Source organism: Pongo pygmaeus, chromosome 4, assembly GCF_028885625.2.
Source record: "Pongo pygmaeus isolate AG05252 chromosome 4, NHGRI_mPonPyg2-v2.0_pri, whole genome shotgun sequence".
NCBI lineage: Eukaryota > Metazoa > Chordata > Mammalia > Primates > Hominidae > Pongo > Pongo pygmaeus.
Window position 1 is genome coordinate 180,747,366 of NC_072377.2, and position 15,746 is coordinate 180,763,111.

The 15,746-nt window shown below is 49.7% G+C and overlaps 1 protein-coding gene across 3 annotated transcripts in view; it reads left to right on the forward strand.

Moving 5' to 3' along the window:
- The first annotated feature begins 5,297 nt into the window (after window positions 1-5,297).
- HRH2 (histamine receptor H2) overlaps window positions 5,298-15,746 on the forward strand; it is a 52,647-nt gene continuing 42,198 nt past the window's right edge. For all 3 annotated transcript variants that reach the window (XR_008502740.2, XR_008502741.2, XM_054489070.1), the window contains exon 1: window positions 5,298-5,702. The gene's annotated coding sequence lies outside the window, so the exon portion shown is untranslated. The remainder of the gene's footprint in view (window positions 5,703-15,746) is intronic.

Here is a 15,746-nt window from a genome sequence, read left to right on the forward strand (position 1 = left end):
CTGACCACCTTCTATTGCCACCAGGATGCAGCCCAGGCTTCCTAGCGGAATGTTCAAGGGCTTCTATGCTCTACCCCAACCCACCTCTCTATCCCATAACTCAACAATACCTCTGTCCCTTTTTCCCTATTAACACCTCATACTTATGTCCTTCTATGCTTTGTCTCTGCTTGAAACATCCCTCCCCGCCCTTCCCATGAACAAAGTCCTATTTATGCTTCCAGATACGCTATGAAAGTTGCCTCCTGGATCCCTCTCCACCCCCGGCTGAATCATTCTCTACTCTAGGTTCCCATAGAACCGTCTATTTTGCTGTTGGAGTGGACCGAGAGAGCAGAGTGGTTAAAAGCAGAAACCTGGTGAAGTGAATCCCCCAGCTAGCTGTGGGATCTGGGAGGCATATTTGACTTTCTGAGCCTCAGTTTCCTTATCTGTAACTTGGAGGAAATGAGAGTATCTGCCTCACAGAGCTGTGGTGAGAATTACTAGAGATGATGTACCCAAAGAACTTAGCACAGTATACAGAAAACAGCAGATAGTCAAAAAACGATGTTCCCTCCTCCCCTTGCAAGCCAAAACTGGGTCATTGTGCAATTTCAGAGATGCTGGGGGAAGCAGCCAAGTCTGGGGTCTCCAGAGTAGCACTGGTGGGGCAAGAATTTGCTGTATCCATCTGGGGACTCCCAGCCCCGAGACCTTTCCAATGCCTCTCTCAAGGTTATCAGCACACGACAGCCAGGAAATCCGCACCCACACAGCCCAACCACAGTTCAAGTGCCCTACCACAAACCCAGAGCTACCACACAGCACAGGATGCAGACAAGAAATAACCAATGACAAAAACCAGTAGGTTTTTATCAGAATTTTCCACAGACCACTTGGGTAAAAGTTATTACCATACCATGTCATTCAGTATCTTAATTGTTGGGTTTATGGGTTTTTTTGGTTGTTGTTATTTTGTTTTGTTTTCCGATTTCAAGCAGTCAGACTCCGCAGGGATTACTCATTCCAAAGAAAGTACGTTTTTCTATTTTGGTCCAATAGTGGTTTGGATTTCCTCAGAATGAGAGGCCTCTTCCGGCTTCCTTTGAAAGATGGTTCTTGTTACATACAGAGAGCCAGAAGGGATTTCGGGCCATCAGATCCCAAAGCCCTCCGGCAAGGCAGGGAGCCTCAATTCTGGTTATTCGTAACAACAAGGACTCCTTTTATGATGAAGATGCTTAGGAGCTTCCAAAGGTTTTCAGATCTAGTACAGAATTGGAAACTTTGAGAGCTGGACAGGGTCACCAGTGCTGTCTTGATCAGATGGGTGGCCAACCATGAACTGCTTCCAGCAGTAAATCACTTTACAGTGTGTGAAGGATATCACTACCCTATTAGAACCTCTACAGCTCCATTGCATTTAGGATGAAATCCACCACTTTACCACGGCCTACAAGACTCTGCACCAGCCCCATCTCTGGCCATTGTCCCTCTTCTTCATACACCCAGCCACACTGACTGTCCCTGTTCCTTGTCAAGGCCAAGCTTGCCCTACCCTGAAGCATTTGCACTTACTGGTCCTTCAAAAGGAGGCTGCTCCCCCTTCTCTACAAATGCCTGGCTCAGTGCAAATGTCACAGGCTCAGAAAATCCTTCCCCAAGTATCTTAAACAAAGTGCTAGCCCAATCACTCTCCATGACATTACATGGAGAGTGTAATGTCAAAGCAATTATCTGTAGCTGGAATTATTGGGCTCATCTCATCTACCTCTAGAATGGCAGGTCCTTGCCTATTTTGCTCATTGCTGCATCCCAGAGTAGACCCAGTGCCTGACACATACACAGTAGGTACTCAATACATGTTTGTTGAATGAATAAATGAATTTTATATCCTTTCTTTAAAAAAACCTGAGCCCCATCCACACACTTTACAACAGACATTGTCTCTTTACAAGGATAACATTACTGTTATGCTTATTTTATGGTCAAGGAAATAGACTTCAAGATGGGTGCTGATTCTCCCAACGCCACTTACCTAGCATTCACTGCAGCATAACAAACCACTCGAGCTAGCTTTAAACCACTTGAAACCACTCCATTAGCTTTAAATAGTGGTTCTTGTGCTTGCCCCACCTGAGCTTATTCATGTGGCTGCATTCAGCTAGTGGGTCTGCTGTGAGGGCTGCAACTCCTGGGCATCTCTCTCCGTGTGGCCTTTCATCCTAGATAGCTTCAGAGCATGGTGGTCTTGGGTATTTTTCCGAGAAGGGGAAAGCTAAGGCTGCCAGGTCTACTTCAGGCGTAACCTCGGAAGCCACACTGCATCACTTCTATTGGGTTCTATGGGCCAGAGCAAGTCTCAAGGCCAGTCCGAAGTTCAAGGAGCAATAAAATATACTCCACCTCTCGATAGGAGGTGCTGTTCCATTGCAAAGATGCCTGGGCTGAATTGCCAGGTTTGTCTTTGAAAATCCATCACAGCTAGTGAGTGTTGGAACCAGCCTGGCTGAGCTTGTGACTCACTAAGGCAGATCAATGGACCGTGACTATCCAGCAATATCAGATGACTCTAGAAACCACAATGGCCTACGACGTGTAATGTAAGTATCTCTCACTTACACATGTCCACTGGGGGCCAGCTGGGCCTCTGCGGTTTCACTCTGGGACCCAGGTGATGGAGCAGCCTCTCCCTGGCACAACGCCTGAATCGTGCCAGTCTTGTGGCAGACAGGAAAGGAACGTGGCAGGCATTTGCTGGCCCTAAAGCCTCTGCTCAGAAGAAATACACGTCATTTCTACCAGCACATCAGTAGCCACACAAGTCCCAGACACATCATCCTCTTTCCGGGAGGGTCACTGAAGATGCATGGATGGTGATTCCATCACCCTGGAGCCCGTTTTCCTCTTCAGCTCCTTTAAAAACACATTCTTTACTGAGTGGAAATGCATCTCATTCTATTTCTACTGTTAGCCTCAGTGCTGCTCTCTCATCTGTTCCCTCTGCACAGAGGTCCTTCATAGAGGTGAAGGTCACTGGAGCCTTCTCTACTCCAGGATACACATCCCAGCCTTTCCAGCCCTCCCCTGCTTAAAGACCTGCCGTAATCCCCCTATTGATAACAGGATCAAGTCCAAACTGCCATCCGAGTCCTTCAGGCCTCCCCCGATCAGGTTCCCACTGGCCTCTCCAGCCTTGTCTCCTGGTTCTGTCTGTGCTCCCCACAGCTTGGCTTGCAGCCCTGCTGAACCTCACGCCTCAGTTCCTTTCTCTGTGCTGTCACCTCAACCTGCACAGCCCTTCCCCTCTTCTCCAGCTTGTGAAATGTTGCTTTCCTTTTAGGATTGGGCTGTAAAGTAATCTCTTTGAAGATAATCCTCTTTTTCCTTTGTCAGGGTCAATCAACTTTTTCATTTTCTAAACCTCTTTGTTATAGCATTTTTTTCATTCATTCATTCAGCGAACATTGATTGAATATCTACTATGTACCAGGTACTCTTCTAGGCTCTGCAAAGACACAAGAAACAATACAGATAAGGTCTCAATCCTTCCCCAGTTGTATGCTGGTGAGATAAAGTAGGCAATAAGCATAGAAGCAAATGAAAAACAAAATAGGCCAGGCGTGGTGGCTCACACCTGTAATCCCAGCACTTTGGGAGGCCGAGGCAGGTGGATCACAAAGTTAGGAGTTCGAGACCAGCCTGGCCAATATGCTGAAACCCCATCTCTACTAAAAATACAAAAATTAGCTGGGCGTGGTGGTGGGCGCCTGTAGTCCCAGCTACTCGGGAGGCTGAGGCAGGAGACTTGCTTGAACCTGGGAAGCAGAGGTTGCAGTGAGCTGAGATCACACCTCTACACTCCAGCCTGGCGACAGAGCAAGACTCCATCTCAAATAAAAAATAAATCAATCAATAAAGGAAAAAAGAAAAACAAATAATTTTAGACAGTGATAAATGTGTTAATTACAATAAAAGGGGCTGCTGTGAAAAACACTATAGGCAAGAAGGTGATTCCTTTAGATAAGTTGTTTAGGGGTGGGTTCACTGGGGAGGTGATGCTCAAGCAGCTATGGGAACAGAGGAGAGCTTTCCTGGCAGAAGAAACTACCTGTGCCAGTGGCCTGTGGTATGGTGTGCTCGGCCCATTCCAGGAACGGGGAGGAAGCCACTGTGGTTGAGGTGCAGAGAGAGAGGTAAAAAGTGGTGACTGATGAGATCAGACAGGTGGCTCTTGCAAACCACGTGGGGTGGGGCCTCTTAGCAGTGGCAAGGAACTTGGATTTTACTTGAACTACAGCAAGAAGTCACGGGAGGTGTGGAGGCAGGGAAGTAGAAAGGCACGATCCGATTTACACTTTTCAGAGATTATCTGAGCTGCTTTGTGAATTGCAGATGAGCAAGAGAGGCATCCAGAAGACCCGTTGGGAGGCTCTTGTCATTCCAAGATGACAATGACTTGGATGCACAGTGCGATAATAGCCTCCCCAGAAGATGTGAACTGAGACCTAGGGGACCATGGCCCCTCATCCTCTGCATCACAGCCCCTGGCACAGGGATGGTCCATGGTGACAGAATGGCTTGAGGTGGTGCATCAATCAGCAGTGGCATGTGTCTGAAACGCATGCTGGCTGAACCCTCCTCGCTTTCACCATCCTTTGCCAAGCTTCCACAGAACTCCCCCTCCACACACCAGGCTCCCCAAGCAAACCGGGGCAGCCCAGCTGACCGCCTGCCTCCCCTGCACTGGGCTGCTGTCCAGGCCTGGCGAAAATCTCTCACCATGCTGCCCACCCGGGCTCCCTCCACGGAGATCTGTGTGGTTAGCACAGTGGCCTTGATATCTTGATATTTAGGAGACGGGTATTCCCATCTGAGCCTCCATTTTCTCATCTGGAAGGTGGGCGTTATTCTCCCTATCCCCAAAACCCCTTTTCCCAAAGCCCACTTCCTTACTTCTCTCTCTCTTCATCCCTTCCTTCAACCAAAACAAAGCCACTGTAGGGTTTTTGAAGTTTCCCGATTTTTTTTTTTTTTTTTTGGTAATTAATAACTCCTGGACTAATTAATTTCTGCATTTGTGTTTCTAGATTTCAGAGTCCAGAATTATTCAAGCTTTTCCCTCAAAACTAGTTATTTCCCCCTTCTAGCCTGAATCTAGCTGGGTCCTGGGCGCCCAACGTGAGGGATGCCACCTGACCTCCTGGGTCTAGCGCCCACCCGGGGCAGGTCCTCCAGCTGTGGCCACTCAGCCAATATCTGCACAGGTGGCGGTTGCCCGGTCAAGGGCGGGCTCACAATCTGCGGGGCGGGGAGAGGGAAGGAGCCAGGGAGAAAAGGGAGAGAAAGAGGGGGCAGTGTGGCAGAAAGGAAGAGGAAGGGGCAAGTGTCAGAGTCGGCGAGATGAGGAGGGAGGGTGTAGGAGAAAGGAAAATAGAAAGTGGGTGAGACCGTGGGAGACGGAGACTGGGGGAGAAAATGTGGGCGTGTGCGCGCTGAGAGGGAGAGAGAGAGAGAGAGACTTGGAGAGGGAAGGAAGGGAAGGAGCGTTGAGAGCAAGGAGGAGCGAGTTGGGGGCGGAGACGAGGAAGTGGGTGCGAGGCGCGGGGCGCAGGCCGTGCGCGCGCCGCCCGCTGCATCCCTGCCCGGAGCGCAGCCGGCGCGGGCGCGGGACCGAGGCGAACCGGGTGCGGAGCCAACACCCGCGGCAGCAGCACCAGGTAACGCGGCCGCCGCCTCCCCGCGGGGCCTCGGCTCAGGGTGGGGTCCCGGGCGGTCTTGGGGACCCGCCGTGGGCTGGAGGAGCCGCCCGAGGGTCTGCTCGGGATCCCCGGCGGCCGTCGTGGCCCCGAACCCGGGTTCGAGCCCCGGCCCCACCGCTCCCTGGCTGTGCCTGACCTTGGGCAGGTGCTTCCGCCTGGCCTGCGAGCCTCAGTTTCTTCTCTGTGACCGCGGGGGTCGTGCATTCCCCAAGAGGGCGTTGAGAGCTCGGGCTGCAGCCCCGGTGCACGGCAGTGCTCGAGACGCGGGTCGGCTTTATATCCCCTTTGCCCGCGAAGGGTGGATTTGGAAAGTCCACTTGCGCCGAAACAGCCCCCGTTTTGTCTTCGGGTCTGGGTGGTGGCATTTTCTCGCGGCGATGTGTCTGTCGGAGCATGGAGCAACTTTCTGCTAAAGGGGAGCCAGCGGAGAGCGGGGGCTGGTGGGGAGGAGGCTTCTATGTCTCAGGAAACCAGAACGACCTGCCTTCATCCCGCTGGGCTGCTGCCTGCTGCCCGTTGACCGATGACCGGAGCCACAACAGGCAGCGCTCAGCGGGTGGGAGTCCTTGCTGGGGACATCTGGACGTGGATTCGCCTGTGGGATGAGCCGAGCAAGTGGCCTCTGATAGGAATCCCAATTTGGGCAGTGACCTTGAGCTTGAGAGCCTCAGTTTCCTCCTCCATGAACAGGGCCATGCTAATCCCCCCACCCTGTCCATGAGGTGTTGTGAGGCGAAGGAGGTGGGGCAGGAAAGTGCTGTGGTGTCCCCCAGTGGCAGCTGTCATGCCCTAGATCAGATGGGCCCAGTCCTGGAGGCGGTTGCCTCTTGGCAAGTCATTTGTATGCCTTAGGTCCCCTCTGTGTCCTTGTCCTTTGCCAGAGAGGGTCAATCGGTGAAGCTGGGTGGTGGCTGGGCTGGGCATGAAGCAGGGCAGGGCCTGGGGAATGTGGGGGACCCAGAAGCTTCAGCCTCCACTGCACACCTATCCTGAGGCTGATGCTCCTCTAAGACATGACGTCTCTCAGATGGCAGTTTTTGTCCTATGAAGACTCCTGGCATAATCTGTCAGCACCTCAGTTTCCTTATTTATAAAAGGAAGTTATAAATTCCTACCTACTAATGAGTTTCCTGTCCCTGGAGGTTATCCAAGGCAATTGGATAAATTACATTTTTTGACATCTCTGGGTCTGGATGGTGGCATTTTCTCCTTATATCTGAGCTAGGATATAAGGAGAATTCAATATCATGAGAAAATAACTTATCTCGAGAACCTGCTCCTTGCAGGCCTGGTACTCGGTGCATTACAAGTACGGCATTGGTTGGCGTCACCACAGCAATCCTGGGAAACTGGTGCCATCAAATCCCAATTTACAGATGAGGAAACTGAGGTTCCCAGAGGTAAATGATTGCCATGTGGTCACACCGGTAGGAAGTGCCTGTTCAGAGACTGGAACCATGTCTGCCCGCCTCCAGGGCGCTTCTGGTTGTATCGTGCTGGCCCCAAAATATGACTGTAGAAGTTGCGGCATAGCACAGGGCCTGGCACCTGGCACGTGCGCGATCAGCACAGGCTTCTTGTTCCACGTGTCATAGGAAGGACTGCTACAAAGCACTGGAGAAAGTGAGCCTGAAGGCTGGCAGCAGGGTTGGGGTACTCTTGCCAAGGGATTTCTCTAAGGGTCTGGAAGGAAGGAAGGTCACTGCTCAGTACTACATAGGAAGCCGATATCAGACTGACTCACCCTAGCCCACCAATTTCTTTGCTTCCTCCATCACCTTGTCCCGGTTAACCTTGTCTTTATTCATCTCAGCCTAGGCCGATTCTCCTGAGCTCACAGGCACATTCCACTCTCCATCCTAGGCTGATGATTAACTACTGGCCCTCCCAGGCGACGTGTCCATGGGAAAAACAAGACCAGCTGTGGTCCATCTCTGCCAACACCCCAAAGTAAGGGAAACAGGATTAAGTTCCAATCCCAAGGATTTAATTCAGACTAGAGGAAGAAATCCCTGACGATGGGGAAAAGGGTGTCCCAGCAGGCTAGAGAGGTTCCTTTGCCAAAAAATGTTTTAAAGAAGAGGAGTACATCCAAATGAAAGGATGGAGATATGCACAAAGCCTCTTTCACGTACAGAGATATTCATCAACAGTCAGAAAGTGCCTAAATGTCCAACAGTAGGGAATCAAAATTATGGAACACCCACATGACCACCAAAAGTTGAGAGTTTTTACTGAATGGAAACATGTTTTGCATTGGCATACAGATGGCAGGGTCCCAAATATGTGGCAAGAGCTTAGAAAAAAGACTGGAAGGAAATAGGCTAAAGAGTGTTAACAGTGTTTGCCCATGGATGGTGGGGTTGTGGGAGATTTGTTCCCTGACTACTTTTTCTTGACTTTCCAGATTTTATGCAATGAGCATGTTCTTTAATAATTAGTGGACTACCTGGCTTCGAGTTCTGAGAGCAGGGAGGAGGGTGCCTGATTGAAAAAAAGGTAACTTACGGTTCAGTAAAATGGGTGCCCCGTATCTGAGGGTGCCCTGTCTCAGGCCTACAATATAGACTGAATTGCCTCTAAAAGGGTTCAAGTAGTGTTTTCCAGATTGAAGTTTTCACCATCTTCTTGTCTCTTATCTTGTCCCCTCCAATTCTGATATATCCTTTATCCTATTGTCAATTTGGTAATACAGATCTGAGACTACTGCTCCCCTGCTCAAAAATATTCCAAGACTCCTCATTACCAAATGGATCAAGACCAAAGTCCTTAGACTGGCATACATGGCTCATGATGGTTTAGTCTCTGGCCAGCCTTATCGCCTCCAGCTACCCCACCCACCCACCCTCTGCTGGTCCACCTACAACAATCCACATCCAGCTGGCTGAATTAACTATGTTCTTGCCCACCTCCAAACTTCCCACTTGGAATTTCTCTTCCCTGCAATGCCCTCCTTTGCTTAGCAACCCCATCCTACTCATCCTTCAAGATTCCATTCAAACCAGATCTTCTAGGACCCCACAGTTTACAGGTATGCTCCTCCCCCAGGGCTCCTTAAAGATGGGGACGATGTAACCTGTCTCCTCCTTGCCAGCACCCAGGATGGGGCTGGCACATGAAAGCTTGTCAGTAATAGGGGCACCTCTATGTCGAGGCCTGGCAGGCCCCTTAGAAGAAATACAAAATTATTAATATCAATAATATCTATTATTTCTTGTATTCTTACTGTGTTCCCATGATAACCCTATGGGTCTCACTTTCAGATTGGAAACTAAGAGTAACATGCGTTCAGCCACTTGCCCAGTGTCTAACAGAATTCGAACACTGGCCATCTAAATCCACAGCCTACACTCCTAATCAGGGTCAGGAAGGACTGACAGATTCAATCAACCAACATCTAATCAGGGATCACAGAGATGCTGTAAAAAGCAAAATGCATCTCTGCACTGTAGAGGTGAAGAAATGGCACAATGACCTCCAAAGTGCAAGGGTTTGTACCAGATATTGGGGACCTAGGCATATATAAGATGCCATCTCTGGCTGGACACAGTGGCTCACGCCTGTAATCCCAGCACTTTAGGAGGCTGAGGCGGGAGGATCACAAGGTGAGGAGTTCGAGACCAGCCTGGCTAATATGGTGAAACCCCGTCTCTACTGAAAATACACAAAAATTAGCCAGGCATGGTGGCTGGCGCCTGTAGTCCCAGCTACTCAGGAGGCTGAGGCAGGAGAATCTCTTGAACTCAGGAGGCAGAGGTTGCAGTGAGCCGAGATTGTGCCACTGCATTCCAGCCTGGGTGACAGTGAGACTCTGTCTCAAAAAATAAAATAAAATAAATAAAAGCCATTGCTACAGGGAGCTTACAGACGGTGGGGTGTGGGGAGAGTTGTGTATAAGCAGGGTCCTCAGGGCTTTGATAGGGGGTGTTTAGGAAACCGTGGGCCTCAGGGGATGCAGGGTGAAGGCTGCCCAGAGGGGACAATATTTGAAATAGATCAGGAAGGATAAGTAGGAATTCACCAGGTGAGCCAGGGAGGTTGGAAAGATGGTTCTCAACTGGGGACATTTTTGCCCCTTGGAAGACATTTGTCAACATCTGGAGCTATTTTTGATTGTCACAACTTGGGGAGGGGGAGTGCTGGCGTCTGGTGGGTAGACGCCAGAGATGCTGCTAAACTTCCCACAATACACGGGACAGCCCTCGTAACAAAAAATTATCCTGTCCCAAATGTCAATAGTGCCGAGGTTAAGAAACCCTGGGCTGGAAGAGAAGAACATGCCTGACCGGGGATCAGCTGGTTCAGGTACCCACAGGTGTTTACCAAGTGCCTCCAAAGCACTGGTCCTTTGAGCCTGAGGTTGCTCTATTGGCCACCTTGCCTCCCTGCTTCCCCTCTGCCCCCACCCCTCAAGCAACAAAGGTGGTCTTCTTTTTTAACATAAGAGCATTACAGAGATAGATTTCATATACTATAAAAGTCACCAATTCAAATGACAAGTCCACAATTTTTAGGATATTCACACAGAGTTGTGCAGCCGTCACCACTACCTTGACTTCAGACCATTTTCACTATCCCCAGAAGAAACCCGTCCACATTGGCACTCACCCTCTATCCACTCCCCACTCCCCCTCAAGGCTCAGCAACCACAGGTCTACTTTCCCTCGCTACAGGTTTGCCTATTCTGGACATTTCACAAAAATTGAATCATACAATAGGTTTTGTGACTGATTTCTTACACCTGGCATGTTTTTAAGGTTCATCCATGTTGTTGCATGTATCAGCGCTTCATGCCTTGTTATGGCTAAATAATATTCCATTATATGGATAGACCACATTTTCTTCATTCATCAATTGATGGGCATTTGGGTTATTTCTGCTTTTGGGCTATAATGAATAATGTTGCTGTGAACATTTGCGTATAGGCTTTTGGGGAGACATATATTTTCATTTCTCTTGAATATATGCCTCGGAGTAGAATGGCTAGATCACATGGTGACGCAGCTTTGACTTGGCGCCTGTTTGAGGAATTGCCAAAGTGTTTCCAAAGAGGTTGCACTGTCTTACATTCCCACCAGCAGTACGTGGAGGTCCCAGTCCTTTCCAAAGCTTCTTAGGTCTTTTGGATTCTAGCCATCCTTGTGGGTGTGAAGTGGTATCATTGTGGTTTCGGTTTACATTTCCCTGAGGGCTAATGACTTTGAGCATCCTTCAGTGTGCTTGTTGGCCATTTGTGTATCTTCTTTGGAGAACTGTCTATTCAGATCAGAGTCACCTTTTAAACTTCAATGCATCATTCCCTTACTTGGACTGAAATGCAAACTCCATAGAAATCTATCAGGCGCCCTCCATCAGGCCCTGCCCATGCCCTGTCTGCATTTCTCCTCACTCAGCTCTGGCCAAAGACTCAAAAGGGCCAGCTCATTCCCCACCGGCCCTTTGTACTTGCCAGTTCCCCTGCCCAGCTTGCCCTTTGCACAGCAGTTCAAAGATCAGCCTCAGAGAGGCCCTCTCTGTCCTCCCAGTCTCAAGGACACTTCTCCAGCCCCCATCTAGCACACTTCAAGTTTTCTTTGATCGTACTTTCCTGTTTGATAAGATCTTGAAGAACTCCAGGTGTGACTACACCTTTGACTACTGTGTGACCCTGGGCAAGCCACCTCCCCCTCTGAGCCTCAGCTGCCCCATCTGAAAACCAGAAGAAATGGGACTGGCTGATTGCAAAGGGCCTTTCCAGCTCTGCCCTTATCTGATGCTGTGTGACAGCAATGCCAGGAGGGTGCGGGCCTGGCGCCGTTGCTGTGAGAGAAGGGTGGCTGGAGCCAAGTTGGTCACGGACTGGAGCAGGCAGCGTGGCTGATTATTGCCAGCCCCATGGGGACAGTCTGCAAGAGCGTGTGGCAGCTTTGACCTGGCACCCAACCTCCAAGAACAGGAGGGAGGATTGCAGACACCTCCAGCTCCAGCAAGGACTGGACACTTTGGCCACCTTGGGCTCTAGAATTGCCCATTTTTCCTGGGAGAATGATCTAATAGCCAAAGCCTCTCTTAACATGCAGGCCATTCATTCACACATTCAGTCACTCACCAAATGCTTCCTGGGGTCCTGCTTCTGCTCAGTCCTGGGCAGTGCACTGAAGATACAGCAATGGATACACCTGATAAAAGATTCCAGCATAGTGTGGAAAGCAGACAGGTCCATGGGAATGCAGCAGCTAGACACAGAGCGCCTGGGTATTCCAGATGTAGAAAGGGCATGCACAAGGCAACAGAGCTGCAAAATGTCCAGGGGTGTTCAGGGCATTCAGGATGATTAGGCTTGACCTGAGACCCCAGGGCAGTGGGGGCAGGCAGTAGAGGAATCAAGGGCGCAGACCTTGAAAAGTCTTCAGTGTCAAGCTGAGGGGTTTGGATTTCGTCCTGTAGGCAGCGGGAGCCACGGAAGGGTTTTTTGTTTTCTGTCACCCAAACCGGAGTGCAGTGGCGAATTCATGGCTCACTGCAGCCTCGACCTCCTGGGCTCAAGCGATCCTCCCACCTCAGCCTCCCCAGTAGCTGAGGCTACAGGAGAGCCCCATCATGCATGCTGCTTTACTTTTTTCTTTGTAGAGGCAGGGGCTCGCTATGTTGCCCAGGCTGGTCTCAAACTCCTGGGCTTAAGAGATCTTCTTGCTGTGGCCTCTTAACATGCTGGGATTACAGGCATGAGCCACCGCACATGGCCTGCACAAAAGGATTTTCAGCTGAGGATAGAGGCGATCCGGTTTGCATTTTCTAAAATGCCTTTTCTCCAGACAGTGCGGAGGAGGGTGGGGCTGAGGAGAGAGCAGGAGGCCAGGAACTTAATCAGGATGCCCTGGCTCTTTTTCTTCGTCTTGTGCAGGCCAGTACTCTGCAGCTGGAGAGGAAGGGACAGCTTCAAAGCTGAGAGGTAAAATCATCTGAAGGGGGTATGGGTTGAAGGAAAGGAAGGAATCTAAGTAATGAATGACACAGGAACAGCTGATGCCAGCCTCCCGGGGTTCCTGCTACGACTGAGGAGGCACAGGAGCTGCAGGAGCTGGCATTTGAGCATGGCATTTTCCAGGTGGCTGGAGAGGGGGAGTAGAGGCAGCGGGAGAGGGAGGTCCGGACCCAGGGATGTGGATATGCACAAGCACAGAAGTGTGAGAATTAAAGAGAGTTAAAGAAACAGAAGCCCTGGATGCCTGGAGCACAGAGGGTGTGATGGCAAGATGGGAGGGGAAACTGAGGCTGGAGTGGGCAGGAGGGGCATCCCTGCTTGGCATCAGATGGCTGTTAGAACCCAGAGCACGGGTCCTGGCTACAAGACCACTGACTGTTGCTTCCAGGCACAGAGCACTCGCTGCCCTGAGAAAGCCCATTGCTAGAGCTAGAAAATTCTCAACACCTTACCGCACTCCCAGGGCCAGAGATGGGTGCCTGTCAGTCGGATTGTCAAACAGGCAGAAGGCAGATTCCCCCAAACAATTGACCAGTGAATGTGATGTCAACTGAGGCCAAGCTCTCAAAACGATTATAAAATGGGCAAGAGTGGTTAGAAAAGGAAGAAGGAAATCCTGGAAACCGACCTGGCTCTCCAACAACACCAGGAACATGCCAAGATCATAGATGGCAGCTGGCAGAGGACTTTTGCAGAGACCACAAGAAATTTTTGTTTGGCAAAAAAAAAAATAAGCCAACAGTTTTAAATGAGATTTCATTGAAAAGTTAGGACATTTTATTTCAAACCCAGAAGATTTTACTTAACATCCAGATTTCCAGCTTCTGGAGAATGTGGAGCTCTGATGGCACTGAGCCCATCGTGGCCACAGCTGTGCAGTGGCTGCCCCTCCAGCTGGGCAGTACACCCCCACTGTGGGTGCAGCCTGCCACATTTCACCTGCCTGCCTGAGCCCTGAGGCCCTGGGATCTGAGACTCCAGGACCAGCCTCATCCCTGTCTCTGCCCTGCTACCTAGGGGCTAGGCCAGTGTGGGAGTTTCTTGCCCTGCAGTCCCCAGACTGTGTTCCTGGAAGCGTCAGTCTCAGAGAAGGCTTTGTGGAGGTGGGATCTGGGGCCTCATTTGGCTCTCTGGAAGCCCTGCTACCCCCAGCCCCTCTCAGTCACAGTACAGGATGGCGAGTTCAGTCAAGTCCGCAACAGAGACCCCAGTTGACGTGACTCACCCTTGAACTCAGGCGCAGATTCCTTTTTTGTTTTTTGAGATAGAGTCTCACTCCATCACTGAGGCTGGAGTGCAGTGGTGCAATCTCAGCTCACAGCAGCCTCGACCTCCCCAGCTCAGGGGATCCTCCTCACCTCAGCCTCCCAAGTAGCTGGGACTACAGATGTGTAGCACCCCACTCTGCTAATTTTTTGTATTTTTTTTGTAGAGACGAGGTTTCACCATATTGCCCAGGCTGGTCTTGAACTCCTGGGCTCAAGCGATCCACCCACCTTGCCTCCCAAAGCACTGGGATTACAGACATGAGCCACTGCGCCTGGCCTCTGGATTCCTTTTTTTGAAGTAGCACCTTTAACAAATATCCACAGAGCTCATTTGGGACCATACTGCCTTCTTCCAAAGACTGATTAGATGGTTGTTTTTTCTTTTCACTTTTTGAGTAGATAAGACCTTCATGTGGTTCAAAAGTACAATCTACAAGGTACACAATGAAAGGCCTCGCTGTACCCTGGTCACCATCTGTCCAATCCCTGCTCAAAAAAGAGAAGAGGTTTCTTTTATTCATTTGTTGTGGTTTATTCTCCCAGGTTTTCTTTTTGCAAATAAAGGCATATATATATGTAATGTATAGTCTTATTTTGGGCCCAAAGGGGAATATATTATACATACTATTTTGTACCTTACATGTTGTTTTTTAGTCACTGTAGACTTAACTCTCAATGTAGAAAACTTTGAATAAAGAAATGTGAGGGCCGGGCGCGGTGGCTCACGTCTGTAATTCCAGCACTTTGGGAGGCTGATGCAGGCAAATCACCTGAGGTCAGGAGTTTGAGACCAGTCTGGCCAACATGGTGAAAATTCATCTCTACTAAAAATACAAAAATTAGCTGGGCATGGTGGCAGGTGCCTGTAATCCCAGCTACTCAGGAGGCTAAGCCAGGAGAATTGCTTGAACCTGGGAGGCGTAGGTTGCAGTGAGCCAAGATTGCGCCATTGCACTCCAGCCTGGGTGACAAGAGCGAAACTCCGTCCCTCCCCCCGCAAAAAAAGAAAAGGAAAAGCAAAAGAAATGTGCAAAGAAGACAAAATAACCAGTATGACCATCCAAAGAAAACCACTAATACCATCCAGTCTGTCCTACTAGGCATACATTTGGTTTTTGCTGTCCCCCCCACATCCCCTGTAAGTTAACAGATTAGGAGTTCATAGTTAGAATCATTGTCTCCTTACAATTTGAATCCTGCTATTTTTTGACTTAAATATAAGCATTTCCCCTCATTATTTCATAGTTTCCAAGAAGTGATAGTAACAGCTATAGTAATTTTGTTATGACATAATTTAACCATTCCTCTAGTTTTGAACATATAGGTCATTCCCAATATTGCCTATTGTCGAGAATACAGTTATACCTACAGTTGTTCTGTATATTTCTAATTGGGCAGAGTGAGCATCCCTAGAAAGTGGGCCACCTACTTGGATTTTCTTTAAAATATTCACATGAACAAACAAAAAATATTATGTGGTGGCGGGGATGAAAGACGATTGGTACGATGCTGAAAATAGTGAGGCTGGTAAAAGGGGATGTGGGGTTCATCATTCTCTCCTCTCTGCTGCTGTGTCTCTTTGGAACCTCAAAAACAAATGCATTTAACAAAGCAGGGGCCAGGTGCTGAAAAGCCATGGTTTGGTGCTCCAGGGCTGGGACTGTGTGGGGATAAGTTTCTGGAAGGGGAAGGGCCAGGGTGGGGCACAGGCACCTGGGGAGCTGGAGGAAGGCAGGCGCCAGTGTGGGCCAAGCACTGTGCTGTGGGCTT